This window comes from Aegilops tauschii, chromosome 2, assembly GCF_002575655.3.
Source record: "Aegilops tauschii subsp. strangulata cultivar AL8/78 chromosome 2, Aet v6.0, whole genome shotgun sequence".
NCBI lineage: Eukaryota > Viridiplantae > Streptophyta > Magnoliopsida > Poales > Poaceae > Aegilops > Aegilops tauschii.
Genome location: NC_053036.3, coordinates 42,520,618 through 42,531,716, shown reverse-complemented (window position 1 = coordinate 42,531,716; position 11,099 = coordinate 42,520,618).

Here is an 11,099-nt window from a genome sequence, read left to right as displayed (position 1 = left end):
TGCCATGAACCGGTACTATAGTTTCTTAGTAAGCTGTTTTTAGTCCCACCTCGCGAAGAGAGAGGCACTAGGAGCGGTTTATAAGCCCTGAATGCAAAGACGATGAAGCAGAGGCGCAATGCTCATCTGCACGTTGCTTAGCTTTAAGCCTTGAGGAATAGTGTAGACTGCACGGAGCTATGTGCAGTGCAGTTTGCACTATTCCGAAAGGCTTGTAGCTAATTAACGAGCATTGTGCCTCTTTTTTATCTTTAATAACTTATTACAACTCCGGACTTCTTGTGTTACGGCAAAAACTGGACGCACTTCGTGTACAAACTGGAAAATCTCTTTCGAAGTATCAGGGTTTCTGACGATAACTCATCTGTTACATGGGCACTTCATTTTTTTTAACTTATTACAACTGCAGACTTTTTTGCGTTCCGTACACACCATTCAAAGCGACGTCATCAATTTTCAAAACTTTCTCACATCATTTGCTATTTTTTAGTCATTTACCAATTTGTTTAGAGAGCTAAATGGCCGTGAAATTAAAAATCACTACAAAATGAACTCTGAAAATGTCGAAACTTGGCATGGTATCATCATTTCACCCACATAGTATGTGCAAAAGAGTAGAGAGGGTTACGGCAAAAACTGGACGCACTTCGTGTACAAACTGGACAATCTCTTTCGGAGTATCAGGGTTTCGGACCAGAACTCATCTGTTACACTGGCACTTCATTTTTTTAAACTTATTACAACTCTAGACTTTTTTTGCGTTCCGTACGCACCATTCAAAGCGACGTCATCAATTTTCAACACTTTCTGACATCATTTGCTATTTTTCAGTCATTTACCGATTTATTTAGAGAGCTAAATGACCGTGAAATTGAAAATCACTACAAAATGAACTCTGAAAATGTCGAAACTTGGCATGGTATCATCATTTCACTCACATAGCAAGTGCAAAAGAGTAGAGAGGGTTACGGCAAAAACTGGACGCACTTCGTGTACAAACTGGACAATCTCTTTCGGAGTATCAGGGTTTCGGACGAGAACTCATCTGTTACACCGGCACTTCATTTTTTTAAACTTATTACAACTCCAGACTTTTTTGCGTTCCGTATGCACCATTCAAAGCGACGTCATCAATTTTCAACACTTTCTGACATCATTTGCTATTTTTCAGTCATTTACCGATTTGTTTAAAGAGCTAAATGACCGTGAAATTGAAAATCACTACAAAATGAACTCTGAAAATGTCAAAAATTGGCATGGTATCATCATTTCATCAACATAGCATGTGCAAAAGAGTAGAGAGGGTTACGGCAAAAACTGGACGCACTTCGTGTACAAACTGGACAATTACTTTCGGAGTATCAGGGTTTCAGACGAGAACGCATCTGCTACACTGGCACTTCATTTTTTTAAACTTATTACAACTCCAGACTTTTTTGCGTTCCGTATGCACCATTCAAAGCGACGTCATCAATTTTCAACACTTTCTGACATCATTTGCTATTTTTCAGTCATTTACCGATTTGTTTAGAGAGCTAAATGACCGTGAAACTGAAAATCACTACAAAATGAACTCTGAAAATGTTGAAACTTGGCATGGTATCATCATTTCACCCATATAGCATGTGCAAAAGAGTACAAAGGGTTACGGCAAAAACTGGACGCACTTCGTGTACAAACTGGACAATCTCTTTCGGAGTATCAGGGTTTCGGACCAGAACTCATCTGTTACACTGGCACTTCATTTTTTTAAACTTATTACAACTTCAGACTTTTTTTGCGTTCCGTATGCACCATTCAAAGCGACGTCATCAATTTTCAACACTTTCTGACATCATTTGCTATTTTTCAGTCATTTACTGATTTGTTTAGAGAGCTAAATGACCGTGAAATTGAAAATCACTACAAAATGAACTCTAAAAATGTCGAAACTTGGCATTGTATCATCATTTCACCACATAGCATGTGCAAAAGAGTAGAGAGGTTTACGGCAAAAACTGGACGCACTTCGTGTACAAACTGGACAATCTCTTTCGAAGTATCAGAGTTTCTAACGAGAACTCATCTGTTACATGGGCACTTCATTTTTTTAAACTTATTACAACTCCAGACTTTTTTGCGTTCCGTACACACCATTCAAAGCGACGTCATCAATTTTCAAAACTTTCTGACATCATTTGCTATTTTTTAGTCATTTACCGATTTGTTTAGAGAGCTAAATGAGCGTGAAATTAAAAATCACTACAAAATGAACTCTGAAAATGTCGAAACTTGGCATGGTATCATCATTTCACCCACATAGTATGTGCAAAAGAGTAGAGAGGGTTACGGCAAAAACTGGACGCACTTCGTGTACAAACTGGACAATCTCTTTCGGAGTATCAGGGTTTCGGACCAGAACTCATCTGTTACACTGGCACTTCATTTTTTTAAACTTATTACAACTCTAGACTTTTTTTGTGTTCCGTACGCACCATTCAAAGCGACATCATCAATTTTCAACACTTTCTGACATCATTTGCTATTTTTCAGTCATTTACCGATTTATTTAGAGAGCTAAATGACCGTGAAATTGAAAATCACCACAAAATGAACTCTGAAAATGTCGAAACTTGACATGGTATCATCATTTCACCCACATAGCATGTGCAGAAGAGTAGAGAGGGTTACAGCAAAAACTGGACGCACTTCGTGTACAAACTGGACAATCTCTTTCGAAGTATCAGGGTTTCTGACGAGAACTCATCTGTTACATGGGCACTTCATTTTTTAAACTTATTACAACTCCAGACATTTTTGCGTTCCGTACACACCATTCAAAGCGACGTCATCAATTTTCAAAACTTTCTGACATCATTTGCTATTTTTTAGTCATTTACCGATTTGTTTAGAGAGCTAAATGACCGTGAAATTGAAAATCACTACAAAATGAACTCTGAAAATGTCGAAACTTGGCATGGTATCATCATTTCACCCACATAGCATATGAAAAAGAGTAGAGAGGGTTACGGCAAAAACTAGACGCACTTCGTGTACAAACTGGACAATCTCTTTCGAAGTATCAGGGTTTCTGACGAGAACTCATCTGTTACATGGGCACTTCATTTTTTTAAACTTATTACAACTCCAGACTTTTTTGCGTTCTGTACACACCATTCAAAGCGACGTCATCAATTTTCAACACTTTCTGACAGCATTTGCTATTTTTCAGTCATTTACCGATTTGGGGAAAAGAAAAAAACTATATAAAAAACTAATCAGAAATAAATAAAAGAAAATAAAAAAAGCGTAAAAGAAAAAACTATATAAAAAACTACTCAGAAATAAATAGAAGAAAATAAAAAAAATAAAAAAAACTATATAAAAAATTTCAACACTTTCTGACAGCATTTGCTATTTTTTAGTCATTTAGCGATTTGGGGAAAAGAAAAAAACTATATAAAAAACTAACCAGAAATAAATAGAAGAAAATAAAAAAGCAGAAAAGAAAAAAACTATATAAAAAACTACTCAGAAATAAATAGAAGAAAATAAATAAAGAAGAAAAGAAAAAAACTATATAAAAAATTATTGGGGCGCTGCCCAGTGGGCCTGCTAGACCACGGGCGTGGAAATTCAGGCCCACAAGGGCCAGCAGGCTCACAGGGCAGCGCACCATAGTTAGGCCCAGAAGCCTGCTTTACAAGGGAGTTCAAAGTAGCAGCCGCGGGTGGGTTTATAAACCAGTGCGGCTGCCCTTCGTCCGGCGAGGTGGGACTAAACTTTCTACACCGCGGGTGGCAGCGCACTCCCTTTAGTACCGGTTGGTAGCCCAACCCGGTACTAAAGGTGGGTCTTTAGTACCGGTTGGAGCCACCAACCGGTACTAAAGGCATGCTCTTCCCGCCTCTTGGCCTGGCCAAAATAGGCCTTTAGTACCGGTTGGTGGATCAAACCGATACTAATGGCCACCGCTATATAAGCACCACTTACGAATATTTTCAGTTTGTTTCAGTTTGTTCTTCGCCCCCGTCGCCGCCCCTGTCGCGCCCCAGCCCGTCCCTGTCGCCGTCGTCGTCGCCGCCCCTGTCGCAGTCGTCGCCGCCCCCGTCGCCGTCGTCGTCGCCCCCGTCGTCGCCCCAGCCGGCCCCCGTCGTCGCGCGACCCGCCGCGCCGTCGTCACCGTCTCGCGCCGTCGCCCCCGGCCCGCCGCCCCGTACGTGTCGCCGTCTCGCGCCGTCGACCCTGGCCCGCCGCCCGTCGCGCCGTCCCCGCCGCCCCGCTCGTACACACACACACACACACATACACACACACACACATACACACACACATACACACAGACACACACACACACATTTTTTTACTTATTTTCTGTTTTCTGTTGTTTAGATTAATGCATGTCAAATTTTCTATTGAATTAATATAACTAGTTTATTTTTAGTGAATGCTTAGTTGAACTAGTTGAATTAATAGAACTAGTTTATTTTTAGTAAGAAAATTTAGGTATATGAGATTTGATGATTTAATTAAAATATTACTATATATAGCTACTTTATATATTTTAGTAAGAAAATTAATATAACTAGTTCATTTTTAGTAAATTCTTAGTTGAATTTGTTGAATTAATAGAACTAGTTTGTTTTTAGTAAGAAAATTTAGGTATTTGAGATTTGATGATCTAATTAAAATATTACTATATATATGGATATGGATATGGCATATACTTGATCACTTAGCTAGGATCCACATGCATCTAGTCGAAACTAATCTGCGGTACTTTCACCTAATGATTTAACAACTCATTATAATGTAAAACAATCACTAAATTAAATTGAAAACACAAAACTAAAGGAAAAATAAAAATTAAAACCAAAACACACCCAAACATTTAGTACCGGTTGGTGTTACCAACCGGTACTAATGTCCTACACGCACCCGGGCCTGGCTCGTGCCACGTGGTGGCACGTTAGCGCCGGTTCGTGCCGAACTGGTACTAAAGGGGGGTGGGGGACCTTTAGTCCCCACTCTTTAGTGCCGGTTGCAGAACCGGCACTAAATGCCCTTACGAACCGGTGATAAAACTCCGTTTTCTACTAGTGCTAGATGAAATATCGTTGTGCCTATTTGAAGTTAATCTATGTAGATGGCCCATACATAAGCTAAATCCAGTTCAAGGAACATTGTGTATCTTCTAAAGGTGGGTTACGATATGAGCCTAGATCAGCAACATGATGTGTACACAATAATCTTCATTTGCTGTCCCTGCTAAAATGTGTATTGGAACCAAAGGCATGCATGTAGCCATTGATGAATATGAAGCCTAGGTGATCGGGTGGCTTGAAGAGGTCTCCAAGTGCATTTAGTCTAGCCGGATGCCAGCACCTTGCCTCATCAACAATGCATGTGAAAACATGGTTATAAGAGGAGCAGTTTTGGTTCAAGACTATTATTTTGTTCTTTCCACGCCATCCGACCCGCGAGCATATATCCGACATTCCAGGCGGACATCTCCTTGTTGTTTAGGACCTTTAGTTACATACACCAATTGTCCTTCGGTGGCAGATTAATGTTTAGAGGTACGGCATTGAAAGGTTGTCCTATCTTTGAAGTACTCTTTGACCACACAACCTTGGCACGCGAAAAGGGCAGTCTGCAATGCATGTGTTGGTCCGTCTATAAGCAGATGGGACAAATGGGTTGCAGGCAACCCCTTATGGATAGCACGTCGGCGACATCCAATGGCAAGCACATAAATTATTGGCTCTATTGGAGGATTTGGAGCTCTAGATCAGCGAGTCATCCTTAGAATGTATCGATCCATCAAACTGCATAACATAGGCCGTGGCCCGGGAGTACACACCATTAGTGCATGTCTGATTGTGACCCCACCCTCATTTTTTTCCTTCTTCTTGTACAATTCTTATGTAACTATACTCTTCCTTTATCAATGAAAATAGCTACTAGCATGCTAATCTCATCTCCATCACATTCTCCATCTGCTCCATTGACTACACCAGTGTTTTTTTCTCTTATGTGATCTTGCTTGAGAATGGTGGGGTGAGAAAGCATCTACGCCTAACTCGAAACAATAGTTTCCCCCCGGGTGATGATACATATTGTAGTGCCATTATTTTGGGTTAATCGCGCATATGGCACATACACAATCTAGATCCATTTTAGGGAGGATTGTGTATCTTCTAAAGACACACTACACCGTGTGACCCGACCGCGACAAGATGAGTACACAATGATCCTTCATTTTATGTCGTTGTCAAAATGGATGCAATTCTTCTTGGTTCAAGGTTTTTCGTTTCCGAAGAGACTAGTAAAAGAGGCATACTTTGGAAACCCAAGGACTCAATTAATGTTATATGGATATAGGAAATATAAGATTTTTGATCCTATCAGGAAAAAATTGGGAAGAGATACCCAACAGTTTCTTATATATATAGAAAACAATCCTCATAAGGCGACCCTACTTTTCAAGGTAAGAAGGGGTGGAGAAAATACCTCGAGGCGAGGTTCAAGGGCTAAGTGATACATCACCCAAGCATGAGCTTGACTAACATATAGCTTAACTATAGATAATAAAATAAAATAATAATAAGGAACTATGTTTTAGAACCAAGCAAAACCAGGAATCAAATGTGCACAACCAACCACTAAAGAAGCAGAAGCCTTGGTAATCAGGTGGCTTGAAGAGATCTTCAAGTGCATACGCCAATAGTTCCTCACTACTCCCTCCGTTCCTAAATACAAGTCTTTTTAGAGATTCCACTACAAACTACATACGGATGTATATAGACATATTTTAAAGTGTAGATTCACTCATTTTACTCCGTATGTAGTCCATAGTGGAATCTCTGCAAAGACTTATATTTAGGAATGGAGGGAGTAGTAGATAATAATTTTTCATTGTATTGGAGACGCTCTAGCATCAACTTTACGCGTCCTCCTCTCCAAAGAAAAGCTCAGGGTTCCACTGCCTCCCGCCGGCGCCGGCGCCTGTCCGCCTCGTCTCCGTGGCCTTAGGGCCATGTGCTGCATGGTGGATCCCGGGCCTTGCCGGGGGAAGGGCTCTGTTTTTTAAATGTTTCTTCGATTTTGTTAGGGTTTGTGTCCTGCTCAGGAAGACGAGACGTTGGCGGCTCCTCGAAGATGGAATAAGATTCTTCCCACCTAGCCCCCCGTCATGACGGTGTGTCTAGCATCGTCGATGGGCGTGTGGAGGCGTGCCTTCGGCGGATCTGTCCTTGCTGGATTTGCTCGGATATGGTTCTAGTTCGTCTACGTCTGTGTTTCTTCAGGTTGGATTCTTCCGATCTACGCTACTCTTCATCGACGGCGGTTGCTGTTCTGCCGTGCTGGTCCTAGCACGCCAACTTTTCGATTGTCTACTACAACAAGTTTTGCTCTGCTCCAGCGAATGAGGGGCAATGACGGCGACGCGCCTTCGGCTCGCTTCAGTGCTTGTACTAGTCGCTAGGTGGTCTACTGATTTAGATGTAATTTTTATTGTTTCTGGTGTTCGTTGCACTGCCATTATGGAAGATGAGTAAATTATAAGTTTTCTAAAAAATCAATTCTAAATTCTACCAGCAATCATACTGTTAGAACTAGTAGAGTACTGAATGCATGGCAGGGTAACAAACCGCTGGACGGGATTAGCTGGCCCTGAGCCCCCCATGCATGACGTAAGACATGCATGCACCTTTAATTACTACGCTCTCTCTCTCTCTCTCTCTAAACTAAACTCCTCCATAAAAGCAATGCAGCACGCTGGCTGCGGGCGTCTCACACACCGGAGGAGCACGACGCCACGCCACGCCTCTCCCCCTAATCACACACCCATTGGCGACTAATCCATCCCCACCCCGCTCTCTGCACACCTCTCTCTCGCCGGCCTAGCTGCCTGGCATCATCTCTTAACCCCCGTCTAAACCCAGACCCAACCATCCCATTCCATCCCACCCCCACCCCAGCACGCAATTCTCCCCCTCCGCCCGGCCCGCGGCAGCACCGCCGACCTCGTCGGAGGCATGTACGGGGCCCGCGGCAGCACCGCCCACCTCACCGGAGGTACGTACGCACTGCACGTACGCGAAGCACCCTGCCGTGGATCTGTTCTCGCTTCTCGTGTTGCTTTTCTTCGGTCGCTTCGCTCGCTCGCGCGCCCGTGTTTTTTATTTTGCTCCGACGAGGCACCGGCCGGCGCGGCGCGGTAGCTAGCCTGCCTTTCTCTTTCGTGCTGCTCCTGCACCTTTTGTCAGTTTTTTGATCTGCTCGCCGCGGGTAGTTATTGGTTCGCTTGCTCTCTGCTTCTGCTCTCCTAACTCCTCCTGATTTCCCCATGAATTTTGTTTCGCTTTCGCAGGAGGCCACGCGCGCCTTGGCCGAGGCATGACCCCGATGGCGATGGCCTGCGCACCTGCCCTGCCGAGCCGCTGCCCGGCTTGGTATGTTGGTACATGGACTCGACTAAAATCCGTTGCATCTAGATCTAATGCAACATTTGGGTGTGTTAATTGATGGACTGGACTAACTAAAATCCGCTGCATCTAGAACCAATACAACATTTAGGTGTGCTGATAGATGGTCTGGACCAAAATCCGTTGCATCTACATCTAATACCACATTTGTTTTTGATGTGTTAATGATAGGCGGACTGGACTAAAATCCGTGGCATCAGATCTAATACAACGTTTAGCTAGGCATGTTGATTGATAGATGGTCTGGACTCTGGACTAAAATCCGTTGCGTCTAGATCTAATACAACATTTGTTTTGATGGACTAATACAACATTTAGGTATGTTGATATGTGATTTCTGATGACTAGGTCCTGCATGCTTGTAAGTGCATGTGTGACAAAGAAAAAGGGCCACATCAGCATGTCAATTTTACTTGGCTCTTTCTATCATTTGGTTTAAAATTTACCATTTTAAAAAAAAATGCAAAATACCAATAGACCATGTATATACAAAATACTAACCGGGGAATATTTTTAGCTCAATTGCACCAATATTTTGGAGACACGACAATTTTAGCTGGCCGATGCATGTGGCGCAGTTTTCTGCCGGTGCACTTACAAAAGGGCCCACTTGCCAAAAATCATGTCAACGTACCTAAATGCCGGATTGTACCTAGCTAGTTGCAATGTAGTAGATGGTATGTGCGAAATCAACACCAATAGCTGGGGATCTGTGCATTTTTTTCGTATTTGCATGTTCCACGTCAGCAATGTTACTTTTTCTTTTCTGTTGCTTTTCTAATCTCAGATTATTTTTCAGAGTGGCTGGGCATGGCTGACCAGTCTCTCTTGGCCGAGGTTTTGCTTGGTTCTGCTTGGTAAGCTACTAACTGTATTCCCTCGCAAAAAAAAAGCTATTAATTGTATTGAATGGATAGTTCCATTTGCTGGGTCGAGTTGGAGCAAATACTTACCGAATGCGCGCACCTCCATTTTGCTACAGGATATGTTACCGCGGGTGCTGTCACGTGCTGGCCAGTGTACGTAACATTAACAAATCCAGTTTACTTATTCCTATTATTCTATCAGTCTGAAGTTGGTACAAGTTCTATTTTTACCGTAAGCTAAACTTAATTATGAGTTTGATGGTATATGGGTTTAATGGTATTTCTTTTGGTATAAAAAATGTTGACATACTAGTAGAAAGTTTGGCTTGACATAAACATAATATGCGAACTAGATAAAAGCGAAGGGTGTTACGAGCATACATTTGGTGGTGTATTTATCATTAGCACATTTGTATATCTTTTGGTAAACTTCACTAAGTTTGACTTAAAACAAAATAGAAACCTCATTCAGTTTAGAATAGAGGATGTATGAGCTTAATTTACTACAACCAGCTCATATGTGTGGCTCAATATAATCTCTGTAGGCTGAATACTTTCATGAGCGCGTGCCAGATGCAGGCGGTTGGACGAGGCTACACCTGCGCTCTCTACTTGAGCTTGATGAGCAACGGTTGGCATCTTGATGACTCTGTTTGGATCAATGGGCTTGGTGCGTTGTTCTACATGGTTTACCTCGTACTTTTCCTGCGCTTGGCGGACGATGACCATCGGCGGACCACGCTGTCGACCTGGGTCGTCGCTGGGGCCGTTGTCTACCTCGGCTTGGTCACGGGCATCGGGGTCGCGACGGAGTCCACCGATGCCGTCCAGTGGATGTGTACCCTGGTGGCACTCGCCGCCATGCACATGCGTTCCACTCGCCCTCGCCTATTTCGTGGTAATGCCATCTCTTCACTCATTTCTTCTACATATTGTCTGCTAGGTATACACGCCGGTATGAATGAATCATGGCATGATCCTGACAAACATTGACATGTATTACTAGTAATTAACTAACTGTGGACTGTGCCGTTGCATTGCAGATGGAGAGGTATGTCGAGAACTTGCCGGACTGCCTCTCATCGTCAGTTGGCCTCTTGTACTCGATGGTTTGGCTTGCCCTCGGCGTAGTGCCGCAGCCAGATTTTCATGCGGTGGTAAGTCTTTTGTCTATTGTTTCTCGAAAGAAAGAGCGTTGGTAGTGTACGTAGACATTGCTATCTGTCGAAACTGACGCAACTCGTATGGTGCGTTTGGGCAGGTTCAAAATGTGGCAGGGATCATCTGCTCCGTCACTTTCCTCGTTCTCCTGAAGCAGTGGCGGAGCAACCCGGCAGCGGGAGGGGCTCAGGGCGATCCGCTCCCCGACCAGCATGCCATCCACCTACCGGCAGCGGGAGAGGCTCTGGACGATCCGCTACTCCAGCAGCACCAAGTGCCGCAGGGGGCTAACCAGCAGCTGGCTGGTGTTCCGCAGGGCGCCAACCCGCCTTTCGTCGCCGATCTGGTAGCCGACGTCCCGCAAGACGCCGACCAGCAGCTGGCCGGTGTTCAGCAGGGCGTCAACCCGCCGCTCGTCGCCGACCTGCAGCTGGCCGGTGTTCCACAGGGCGCCAACCCGCCGCTCGTCGACAACCTGCCGGACGCCGTCCTCCAAGGCGGCAACCAGCAGCTGGCCGCTGTCCCGCAGGGCGCCAACCTGCCGCTCGCCGCCAACCAGCAGCTGGCCGCTGTCCCGCAGGACGCCAACCCGCTGCCGGCG